Source organism: Eupeodes corollae, chromosome 1, assembly GCF_945859685.1.
Source record: "Eupeodes corollae chromosome 1, idEupCoro1.1, whole genome shotgun sequence".
In the NCBI taxonomy this organism is placed as follows: Eukaryota; Metazoa; Arthropoda; class Insecta; order Diptera; family Syrphidae; genus Eupeodes; species Eupeodes corollae.
The window spans coordinates 307,951,785-307,965,248 of NC_079147.1; the positions used below are offsets into that span (position 1 = coordinate 307,951,785).

A 13,464-nucleotide genomic window follows, 5' to 3' on the forward strand; every position below is an offset into this window, starting at 1 on the left:
CGACTCTGCTTTGGTTTGGTTTGGTTCTGGTTCTGGTTCCGTGCTATTCAGTGATCCAACGAACCGTGTCGGCGTAAACACTTGAGATTGTATATTCTAATTCCAGCTGAATTGAACATGCCGCACACGCTGCCGCCCGCTCCACCACCCGCCACTACGCCGCTGTTAGAACTCAACTCTTACTTGACTCTTGACGCTGTCGATTCTTCGGTTTTCGCGCTGACATAGACAACCGACAGCAGGGTGGTTGGCGGGAAAGCTGAACTGATGGAATCACTTGGACCGGCCCGGCCCGGCCGCTCCATATATAGAGTCATCATTACACAGAGCCGCATCCAAGTCTCGTTGAATTTGTTTGCGCGGATTCGCAAACTCAATATGACATCACTTTTTATGTAAGCAATAGCTCAGCTCAAACGATAGACATCACCAGCAAAGATATACTCCGCCAACCCACAGCACTCGTGCTTCGTGCATCCATCAGCCAGCCAGTTGCTATTGCCGCTTCTATAATTCTATTGCTATCAGCGAATTTATCAAGGCAAAGGGTAGTAGACGATGAGGGTAGTTGAGTACTCTAATATAGGCGCTAGAATTGAATTTCAAATTAATTTGTTGTTTAGCAAGCGAGAATTTCTGAAATGCTGGTTAACAAACAACAACACAAAGGGAGGGAGGGCCGGGCTCTGGCTGTTGGGCGTTAGAATGGGATCGAGGCAGAGTAGTCAATGAAGATTGGGTTCTAAGTTCTCGTATTGTATTTTTGGAAAATTTGTTGTCAAAATTTTGCAAGCGATGCTTTCAACTACTTTCATTTCATCATTGTCATTTCTTTATTCCTTCTGCAGAAAGGGAATCATCCGATTCAAGCTTATTCCTCCTTTTTTATGTACAATTTGGTATAATAGCAAAACGAGCGACCTTCTTAACCTTGTTGTGCTACACACGATCTTATAATGCCTATAGACATCAATTTCAATATGCATAAGGCTCAACACAGTAACACTCCTTGAATCTTAATGGAGTCTTGCTTGCGTAAGAGACAAACAATAAAAAAACAAATCCAAACATTCCTACGGAAGATTTGAACTAAAAAGTTTAGTACTGTTTTTTGTTTTATTATTTTCTTCTTTTCATCAGGTTTAAGGACAAATAATTGTGCTTCAGTTCTTAATTGAGGGTGTTATCCCCCGTTGAAAAAGGAGAGGCTTTTCTTTTACATATATTTCGGTATGTATGGAATTGGATATTGATTGCAAGAACCATTTGGGTTGGGGAGAAATACTTTTTAGCAGACTTTTGGGACTTCCGGGTGAAAAAAAGGCTTTTTCAGTAGAACATTAAACAAACTTCTAAAATAAGTTACTAAATGTATTCAATTGAATTGAGCCTTTAGTCTCAGTAAGAAAAAAGTTTAGACAGAGGTAGTGCATTTCCTTAAAATTAATTTTAAGACTGAACATTTTTTTGAAATTCTTTTTTTTTTAATTTTGCGATTGAAAACAAAAAAATTAAAAAAGTAATAGTTCAGGTGGCTTAAGTGTTTTTTTAAAGCGCTTTAAGCTTTATGAATTTCAATACCATAGGAAGTAATTTTTGAATTGAAAACTTTCACATTTCTCGACAATTCAAGGTCCCTAAAAATGTATTTTTAAAAAAACGTCTGGGAACAAAATGGGTCACTTCAAATATTTTACAAACTAAGAAATATATAAACTATTAATTATTTAAACGTGGAAAATAAATGACTGTCAAGTTAGCACTACAATTTTGAAAATCTAAAAAAACTGTGTTGCATACACAGTTTTATTTATGAAATAGGAAAAAGCATAAAACAAGGATATTCGAAAATAAAATAATGTTTGTTTTTGTTGAATTTTTTCCTATACACAACTAATTTACAACAAAAAGCTACAATTATTCTCAGTTTTGTACTTTTTGAAAATTAAGGGCTAAATTTGTATTTGTATTATTTATATTTATATTTATTTATTTCAAAACCGTTTACAAAATAGGACATAAGTATTATATAGTTTTGTAGTATTTACATTAATTTAGGCTACTTAGAATATGAATTTTAATTTAAAAAAATTAAAAAAGAGAAAATTAAAAAAAAAGAAAAATGAGAAAGATAAGGGCTTACATATTGAATCTTATGAACGATTTGCCAAATAATTGAAAACTAAAGATCTTAACGTATTCGCGCTTCTTATACTTCTCATCGCTGTGGGCACGGAGTTCCAAAGCCGTGTAACATGGAAAAAAAATAACGTAATGAGTTACTTAAATCGAGGTTGTATAAGAACATAAGACAAGTAGCAATTTAATTTTTCTAGGGATAAAACTTTGGGTGAACTGAAGAGCAAGAAGACTACCATAGTCATTTCCCATATTAAGGCGGTCGTTCAATGTAGGGGTACGATTGAAAATTAGATCTAAATTTCTGGCAGTAGGTACTGACATAGTGAATGACTTCGCCTTCAAGCTTTGCGATTAATTGAAAGAGCTATTGATTTGAGAGGATTCAAGCAAAGATGGTTCTTTTTGGACCATTGTAGAATGAGAAGCAGATCCTCATTCATAAAATCTACGGAATCAGTTTTTGCTACAAAGGGTCGACTTATAAGGAGTTGTTCATCATCAGCATAAAGATAAACTTTACAATCTTGAAAAACCACACATTTTGAAATTGATTTCCGATTTTTATACCTGGAGGAATTTTTTTACACGAAGAAACGTGTACTTCCTGTGAATAGGTACGTATTTTCCCGTAATAAATTTATAAAATGAGAAGTAAATACAAAACGAGTGGAATCAAAAAATGAAATACTTAAAGAGTGTATAAGAAAGTTTTTCTCTAAGATTAGGCAACATGCAAAATCAATAATAAATGTAATGTTTACATTTTCAATTTTCAATAATTTTGAAAGTATCTTAAATACAAGTCAAAGGCCGAAAAATATTTTGCATTTTCAGAAATGACAGTTCCAGCAAACAATTTAAGCTATTCTCGTTCATTGTTGCGGACAAAAATTCGAAGTGGATTGTACCATAGATTATAACTCCCCACACCATTACACCTGATATAGAATTCAAGCCTTGTCAAAATAAGCTAATCTTTTCTCAAATCAGAACCATTTTGATGTCAAGGTTAAATTATTTTTCATCCGAAAAGACAACGCCTTGCTCTGTTGCAAGAATCATCCGACGTTGTTTGTGTACTTGCTTCAAAACTTTTGGCCCTTATTTTATTCGCTGTTAAAATGGAATGCTAGACAAGCCGTAGAATCGACCACTTTCATTAAGATATTTTCTTACAACTGCTGTTAAGTCTCCTTTCTATTTCACGTCCTGAGAGTCATAAATCCTTGAAATCATCCAGTTTGAACTCAACTGACCCAATGGAAAAAGTAAACCGATTCACGGGACCCATTTTTTCGTTTGATTGCAATCTACCACGTAAACACTGTTTGAAAATATAAAATTTATAATGGTATAGTATATACAAAGGAGCATTAATGCCCTTAACTAAAAATTTTCGAAACTTTATAATTTTCACTTTTATACAGGTAGACCTATGTGAATTAAACCAAACGATACAAAAATTGACAAAAGTTCAATATAAATCTTAGAATGGAATGTTTTTACTTTACCCCTTTATAAACGATCTGCCCATCATAAGAAAACTGTGTCTTTTGATTATGTTGGATTCGGGAATTAGTCTTTTTTATACTTTCTTGTTCAGCGTATTTCAATTTCACTCATTGAACAGAAATATAATTTGTCGTTTATTAAAAAATATTAAGACAATGTTTACATTTGTCATTTCTTCCCTAATTATCTCTCTCTTTCAGCACATTAATTCGGTGCAACATGTGAAGGTTTGAATTTAAAGTGAAACAATTTAAAAGATTTGAATGATGTTATGTGAATGCCAAAGGGCGTAGTTTTTCAAATTACCTAAGCCATTCGCAAGGAGGTAGAAAATTATGGGCAAGTCTGTGAAACTTTGGTTTATGCAAGAGTAAATACAATACAAATATGCTGAACGAAAGATTTGTTAGTTCTTCTGTTGAAACCTCAAGTGCTTCAAATTCTCATTACCATGAAGTTGCTGGGCCTGCGTCAATAGAAACAATGGCCATCTCTGGTTTCGGGTTTTCCACCGTCGACTCTGCCGATGTTGTTGAATCAATTCTCTCAATTAAATCAAAGCTGTTGGCACTGACGATTTACATCATTTCTCAAAATTGTATCTTCTTCCATACTTAACCAATATTTGTATCTTTATTATCATGTCTGGTCACTATCCTATGCAATGGAAGCTAGCAAAAATCTTACCTATACTAAAAAATTCTAAAGCGATAGAATTCAGGCCAATTGCTATTTTGTCCCTTTTGTTAAAGTCCTTGAAAGACTCATTCAAAAACAATTAAATAATTTTCTTAATGCCAACAATCTAATTACTCCTTGCAATCCGATTTCCGGAAGAAACATAGTTGCATCACTGCCTTAATCAATTCTATTTAAGGCTTGAAGATGTCAATGGATAACGATCATGTGTGTCTTTTTAGTCCTCTTTAATTGTTGACTACACATTATTACGCTGTAAACTTATTAATGAATTTAGTTTTTCTTCTGCGGCAGTAAACTTAATTTTTTCATATCTTACAGGTAGATCTCAAGCTGTGGAAATAAATCCATTATTGTTTTCAATGTCCATTAATTCAATTCCGAACTCAATGAAATATTGTTCCTTAGCTTTGTACGCCAATGATGTACAGCTTTACTTAAATTGTCCCCTCGGTTTAATTGAACACTATATTGAATGCTTAAATGAGGATCTTGAAAGGATTCAGAATTGGTCCACAGCAAATTGGCTTCAACTACAACCTTTAAAGACTAATATATAGTTATTTCCCGAACACCTTTTGATCTGTCTTGTCATGAACCATATCCCGATAGAATTCGTTGAGACGGCTAAAAATTAAGGAATAATATTTAACACCATAGTTGGTAGGACTTATGGAGCCCTGCGTCCATTATTTTCGTCCCAGCAATATACTCCCATAAAAAATTTGTTCTTCTTTGGTAACCAATGTAAACGAAAACTTACAGTCGCATTCAACAATACTGCTCGCTTTATTTTTGGACTTCGAAGAAATTTCAAATCATATTCTATACATGCCATTTGAAAACATGCTCAATTTTCGGACATTGTCCTAGCTTTCTGATATCCTACTTTTACAGACACCTCGCTATCTCTTCGACAGAATACGACGAACCTCATCTGTCAGATCATTACAACTTATCAGCCCACGTTACTCTTCTCTTACTTCTGAACGTCAATTTTATGTTAATAGCATTCGGCTTTGGAATGCCTTGCCAAGATCAATAAGGGAAATACGTGATGCTGTCAAGGCAAAACTCGAAATCAAAAAATAAATAAATATTTTAAATGATTGAACAACAAATGAATCATTTTACTCAAAGTTGTAAATATGTATATAAATTTGTATACTATTTTTTAACGATTAAAAACTATTGTTTCAACTAAAATTTAATACTTTGTGAAAAGCCCTCTGCAATGTAGTACCTTTTATATATTGTTCCATATTTTTGTTTAATAGTAGACTTATTACAAAAGATATCTTATCTTAATGTGTAAAAGTTTTCGAAATTGAAATAAATAAATAATTGATTACTACTCAGGTTGTCAAAAACAAAGAGTCAACAGTTAAGAACAATTCCTTTGCAATGACTCTGGAAACTTATAATAAGATATCAATTTTTGCATGACTAATCAGATGTTAACCACCCTTCATTAACATATCATTTTTGGGAATAGGTTTCTCGTAGAATGCCAAGAACTTTACCCATCTCTCAAAAAACAACTTTCTACATAAAATATTTGCATGGACTCTTCTGATCCTTATTCCTTATAAAAAAAAGCAACATATGCATTATTTCATTCAATAGAGACAATTATGATTGTTCCTAGGTTTTGTTTATCCTTCAAATTTTGATTCCATTAGACGTAAAATTAAAAAAAAAAATACCTTATTGTGATCCAAGTGCGTCTTCCTCCTCTTTAACTAGATTAAACTACTAGCCAATAGGGTGATGTCGGGGGATTTAGGATCTGCCTTAAAGAGGTTAAACCTTATTTCAATTTCGATCATCAAATTTCTAATTTCAGCTATAATCTCCAAAATGTAAAATATCGGGCGCACCCAAATTAGCAGTGTCCCGTACACAAGCTCTAAAGATCAAGTTGCAACATTTGAATAAACTAGGTCTAAAGCATACTTAAACACCATTAGATCAAACATCTTCCAAAATCTAGGTTTCATCTTTTGTTTTCTATCTTTAAGTGAAAAAAAAGAAGAAATGGGTTCACAGCTGTTACAGAGAGAAAACTTTCAAACTCCAGCTTTTCGTTTTAAGGTGATAAATATCGATAAAATAGAGTCATTGTTCGTTGTCTTGTTAACGGAACAGGTGATATTATTGACTGTTTGATATTAAAACAAGCAAAGCAACACATGCAGTTTTTGCACCTCTTAGATTCTGTTAGAGTTTAGAAAACTATCACAAAGACTCTCCCTCCAATTCGTCCACAAAGCCCGAACTAATATTTACACCAGACAAATATTAAAATTGTAAATTAGCATAATGGACACTCCATTGGGACGCCAGCCATATCAAATATAGACATAGTAGGTTTGTTCCATTAGCGAAACAATATTTTTAGCTATTGTTTAAGCAGCACCTCTCTCTCCCTTCAAGAAATTTTATATTGTAGGAACGATCGATAGGTCTAAAATTTTCCTAGCTGGTTGGTTTTTCTTCTATTTTTTGTAGTAGTGGTTGTTGTTGGGTTTCTCTTATAACACCTTGTGGTTCGATTTGAATCCGAACCACTATAGGATGACAACTACTATGTGATGGCGAGGTGACAACGCCACCATACCACCGCTCCCGACCAACACCGACGACGATGAAGACGGACGGTCTTGTCGTGGTCTTCACTCTGGATATTATTAGATATGCTTCCTCCTATAATATCTATCGTTTCTCTTTGCCTCATGTACCTGTATCTATAAGAGCTATAAGACATAAAACAGCTCAGGTTTGTTGTTTTGGATATTGCAACACCTTCACAAATTTGAATTCGTCTCAGCGTCTTAGCGTCTCAGCAGCGACCCGACCATACCTCTGCCTCTAAGGCGATACCACCTTTTGTTAGACCTAATGCTGATGTACGGTACGTGTCATGTAGCAGTAGTGGCGACGACGAAGGTGGTGTGAGGATTTTATATTTCAGATTTTGGATTTGGAAGCCTATTGTGAGGTTCCCGTTGCTCTGCGTTTTCCAGCTTAGCTCTACCTACCTACCTGCTTAATGGAGTTTCTTATTTCGTTTTCATTTTTTGCTTTTTGTTCTTTTTTTAATTTTATTTTTCTCCATCTCTGTGTTTTTGTGTTTTGTGATTGCCATGATTAGGTTGCCACTTTGAATACATAATAATCCAATCTGAAATGCAAAGTGTGTCTCCCTCGATTATATTGTTCAAGTGATAATTTATGGGTTTTCAAGTTGTTTTCTATTGTATTTATTGTTGGTGCTGGTGCTGGTGCTAGAGCGGGTGGGAGTAAGACCCCCTGCTTGCCATGAGTTTATATTTTCGGGCCCTGGGTGCTGCTGCTGGTATATACTGGTTTCTATGCTGCATATCGCTTATAGAACTTGGAGTAGGTAGGTCTAGAGGTTGGCACTACGAGCATATATTTAGGAACGAGTAGGTATATATTATGTATTTTTAAATTTCACTGATTTATGCGCGAATCCATATCAGAGTTCATGCTGAGCTCTCGGTCTTAGCCTTAGTCTCAGTCTCGGTATTATTAGTTAGGTAGGGTCTTTGCCTATTTTTGAGTAATGAGCCTCTTGAAAATGTGCCAAATATGGAAATTGTTTTTGTGTTTTTTTGTTTTTCTATTAAATGTACGAGCATGTAGTTATAAGTAGGTATATTTTTGTTGTTGTTGAGAAAAACAACATTTTTGGCAATTAGAATGGTTAAACACGCACCAAACGTTAACGTGTTCTTTCATATAGATGTCTCATTAGGCTTCTAAAAAGTGGAATTAGGCGAAAAGTGTTTGGGGTCGATCGGGGGTCGTATATCTTTAGTTTTTTATTTAATGAAGGTTTTTTATCGTATCTTTTCCTTCAATTATATTTGTATTTGTAAAAAACTACTTATTAAAAAACTCATCATTTGGCAGTAGTAAGATAGCGTATATCAATCTCTGTAAATTGTGCAATATAGGTAAGAAAGAAATGTGATATTTTGGCTACAATAAAAACTATATATATATATATACATATAAAATTTTAACATTTGAACGATTTCAATGCGAGGTATATGGTCGTATAAAAAGTTGGAGGAAATAATACACAATGTCTAACCTTAAAATTAAGACGTTTTTGACTTGTACAACTTAATAACTTGCATGAAAAATTTCGAAGGTTGTTGCCTATTGTTTGATTGTGGAGAATGTCAAACTGTGTTGACAGCGTTTAACGCCAGACCAACAATTCAAAATTGTGCATTACTTCTACCATTTTACGGTGTTTAGTGTTATAGTGTACATCTTGCTTAAAAATTATCCCATTAACATTAAAATTAACTGTTTGATGCTGTTTACACGCCATGTTTTCTTCCCTAATGAGGAAGAAGCTGCCGTAAGCCGTAAATTGTGAGTGCTTAAAAGATATGTTGAATGTTCTTTTGTTTCCAAATATCAATCAGCTTAATATCGCCAACATTCGATTCCTGAAAGAATTAAAAACTTGTCATACAAAAAGTAAAACCATTTTGCTATGAACTTAAGTTTCTTTTGGAGCTATTAGTCGTCCTGTTCAGTGTCCCCTAGTTTATGCAAATTGACCGTTTCTCGGTTGTATTTTATGGAACTAACTAAAGTAATTGGTTTAAATAACTTAAACTCTTCAAGTATTGGAATCTAATATTCAAGAAAACACGCCCTGGAGTGTCAATTTTCGATAACTCTTTCTAACATTTGTGACTGGGTATCGGCAATAACTCGGTACATGTTGCCTTTCAGATCGTCAATCTTTTCAAGCTTATCGACGTTGAACGGCACGTATCCCTTAAGAAAATAGTCAAGTGGCTTTCAATAGCACCATCTTCTAAGGTAAATTCACGGATCCGTACTTTTAAGTGTAAAATTACGCAGTTATACATTTTTCTTTCAATAAATCAGTTGGGACACGATCTGTAAAACCACTACTCGTGCAACTCATAGTTGTTCGATCGATGAACAAAAAGTCATTAAACAAGGCATTTTACAGCATTCGACATTGACTGCAACGTTCTAGGACAACATTGTTCTTAAAGAAGTACTGACCAATTATTTTTCAAAAACAGTCAGATTTTGTGTATGTAACGGTGTCTCAACATACTCTTAATGATAACCGTCACTCCAAATACGGCAGTTTTGCTTATTGATCGAAAAATGTTGACCATATTATGTTTGCAGTAGAATTGAATTAGGACGCACGATACGTGAAAATATGATTTTCAAAATAAATTGGCGCAATTTGGAAGCTTTGTTCAGGCGTCAATTTTTAACTAAATAATCGAACTAAAAATAAATCACTTGACAGCTGATAAAATGGCCTCCCGTACCTATATAAAAAACGTCTTTATACGGTGCACTTTTTTTTCAACTAGTGCTTATTTCGTGAATGGTAACACTTAGCTCATGTCTGATTAGAAAGATAATAAGTTTAATTCTTCCACTGAACGAATATGATTGTGTATACGCTTGAACAACGCCGATTTTGCCAAAAAAATAATCTCTTCAGATGAAGCTCTTTTTGATCTTGGCGGGTATGTACACAAGCAAAATTGTCGCATTCGGGGCACAGAAACCCCGCTAACATACAAAAATGGAATGAAAAACAAATTTGGAGAAATTATTTCACATTCTTCATGTGCGGTTAATGAAAGTGTGGGTAGGTTGACGGATCGCAAGTACTAGTGAATGTAAATGAGATGACTATTTGACAGCTTTTAAAAACAAAGAAAGTACTCCCCTTACACCTTTCAATGACTCCACTGTGGCTTTTTAAAAAATTCAATCAACAAGACAAAACATTAACTTCTACTAGCGCACTGTGACGATGAAACCTTAAATGCTTCCTGAAGTGGGCGCAGTAGCATAATAATTTAGATCGACATCGACCGACCGACGACGACACAGAGTTAGAAGAAGCAGCACTCTAAAGAAACAACAACAACAACTAAAGACCAGAGAATATTATAGATTAACCACTTCCTACACTCATCGAGAATTATTTTATATTTAATTTTTGTGTGTGATGTACCTACTGCTTTATGTGGCAACTTTCAATCTAAGACGCGTGCACACTAAAAATGGTTTTTTATGGCTCAAAACATTCGGGCTATTATGTGAAGGCTATTAACTAAATTTTTTCCATAATTTTATTTACTTGATTGGCTTCTTATGGCAAGTTGACTTTATTAGTTATTGCCGTTTGCAGCAGATGTCGCACTTGAATTTTAATTTGTTAATTCTGTCAGCATGTCGGTTGGGTTGATCGTCGCTCGTCTCGGTCAAAATAATAATATTATTGGGTACAATCCAATCCGATAACAAGTAGGGATACACCCACAATCGTTCCTATAATTATTATTATAGCATACATCAAGATTCAGAATTGTATAAAGTTGCATCAGCTCTCGTACTCGAGTATCTATGATGATATTTAGAACTTTTTGTTTAAATACAAAACAACTACAACAACGAAGAATAAAAACACTTAAGTTTTAATTTACATATAAATTTCTCAACGATTGTTGGCATTGAAATTGTGATAAGTGAGGCCAAGTCGAACATACCTTCATACTCGTGTAGTATAGAAAGATACACTTCTTCAATTTGAGGTCGGTATTGAATTGAATAAAATCTTTTTCCACCACACCGACCGATCAACTGCCGTACCGACCGACCGACCGACACCAGGCGAATCTCATCTCAACTCGACTCAACTAAACTCAAGTGACGTGCTGGTTTGATGAAGGATTTTTTCGTCGATTGAACTCGATAAATGATCTGCTTTTGGAGAAACAAAAAAAAATAAAATTAATGAACATGTAATTAATTTTCGTCTTATTTATTTTTGTGTTTTATAAATATCAACATTCAACGTTCCCAGGCAGCGAGTCAGCACCAGCAGCACCCAGGCCCACTTTTCCATTGATTCACGTTCCTATAAAAAATGTAAATATAATTATTTGAGCAGGCTGATGAATATACCTAAGCGTATAAGCGTGTTGTGCACACTTAATCGAAGCTCGAACGTGAAACGCGTAATTAAACTGGAAACTCATTTGATTAATTTACATGTTCTGAATCTAAATAAGATTTTCTCTGATCGAGAATGATTATTCTAATAAAATTAAATATATGTTTATGAATCTTTTTAGACACTTTGTGATGCAATTTTATTCTGCTATTGGGATGGATGAATAAAAAAAGACAACAAAAAATTGCAATTCACTGATCTGAATATAAAATAATCTATTTATTGTTGAAATATTTATTTATATTTATATCCGCAGAGACATTTTAATAGATTAATGCAGGAAATCGAGTGTGATCTGCTCTAAGATTTAATTAGCAATAAAAACAATTTCTAATGTTCACATTAGATCACTTTCAGTTGGACTTCATAAATTGATAAAAATTTATCGTCCAGATCAATTAACTGACACATTTTCTTGATGGCAGCTTCGCGAAGAATGTAAATTAAGTTTGTTGAGGTAAAAAAAGTAAAATGTATAGCTGTGCTCTGTAAATTTATTAAAAAGAACATTATAGAAATCACATGATCATTGGTTGTATGGTTGGAGGAAATATAATATACCTTTGACATATTATAATGTTTTGAAGTTGTTTTTTTAACAAGTTCCAAAACGTAAGATAGAACCAAGAACTTCAGTGAATACATTTAAGATCAATTATTCAGAACATTTGATTTAGAGAAATATTTTGCTGACAAACTTTTGAATCCCGATGTAAATAATTTATCACACCAAAAATATAGCCAAGTTCTGTAGAACAATCAATCTTACTTTGTTTTTGAAAAGTATTCAATACTTGATGATAAAGAAACAGACCCGTTGTCCTTAATGTAAGTCTATAATGTTTTCTTTTTTTGCAGAACACAAGCTGAAATTGTAGAAAGATGGAAGAATTTTAAAAATTTCGGTACAATTTTTTTGTAAATTGTATTTCTTTATGAAAAAACATACTACATATTAAATTTTTATAACAAATGTACTGCATATCAAAAACAATGTTTTCTGTGAGATAAGTGAATAAGTTTGAAGCCAATATTTTTAATTTTCGGAAAGATATTTTAGTCGAAATTCAATTTTTACCAACTTTTAGCAGTTTTTTAGGTTTTAATATTTTAAGGAAAATTGTCAATTCAATTTTTCTCAAATTTTACTAACCGTTGACAACAATGTTTTTTAAAAGATAAAATTAGTTTAAAGCTAATATCTCAAAGTCTGGAAAATTTATTTGAGTTGAAAATCATTTTTAAAAAACTTTTCTTAATTTTTGTTTAGGTTTTTATTTTTTGCAAACAAAACTATCAATTTGATTTTTCTTAAATTTTTACGAATGTTGACAACAATAATTCTTATAAAACGGAATTAGAGGAAAAGCATAAGAAACTTGAGTCGAAAATCAATTTTTAACAACTTTGAGTAACGATATTTTTAGGTTTTTATTTTTTATAAAAAAAAACTGTCAATTCGATTTTTCTCCGAATCTTACCAGATATTGAAAACGTTATTCTTCGATGCACAAAATTATTTTGTTTTGGAGACAAAATCATTTTTTTGTTCATAAAAGTTTTGAGGTGACAAATAATATTTTTTTTCAGTTTTTTGATTTATAAAAAAACCGTTAATTGAATTTTTTTTTTAAATATATTTGTTTGGTATCGCGTTACAATATTTAATATAAAATTTAATTCAAGTCCCTAGAGTTTTAACCCGTGAGATATTTGGAGTTAACCTAAATGTTCACCTTTTTTTTGAAATTGCTAGGTAAAAAAACCACTCACGCAATTTTTTTGAGAGCCCGTTTTGCATTTTTCTGCATTATTATTTGTAAACCAAATTCATTTGAAGTCGATATCTCTACTGGTTCTTGAAAAAAAATAAATTGGGTGGCGCAACAGTTCATGAAGAACCAGGGCCTAGTGACTTACAACTCTCAACCATTCCTGCGTGCGAGTAATGTTGTCAGGAATGGAGGGGACCTACAGTTTAAATGCCGGTTGCGAACGGCTAATTTGAGAAAGCACTTTTTCATGACAAGAGTTACTCTTGG

The 13,464-nt window shown here is 33.3% G+C and overlaps 2 long non-coding RNA genes across 2 annotated transcripts in view; one reads left to right on the forward strand and one right to left on the reverse strand.

Annotated features, from left to right (window-relative positions):
* LOC129942622 (uncharacterized) overlaps nt 1-13,464 on the reverse strand; it is a 195,238-nt gene that overhangs the window by 78,241 nt on the left and 103,533 nt on the right. The window lies entirely within an intron of this gene.
* On the forward strand, nt 10,800-11,527 carry LOC129942621 (uncharacterized). Its single transcript, XR_008781067.1, has 2 exons — nt 10,800-11,210; nt 11,273-11,527. It is a non-coding gene; the product is annotated as an uncharacterized LOC129942621 (long non-coding RNA).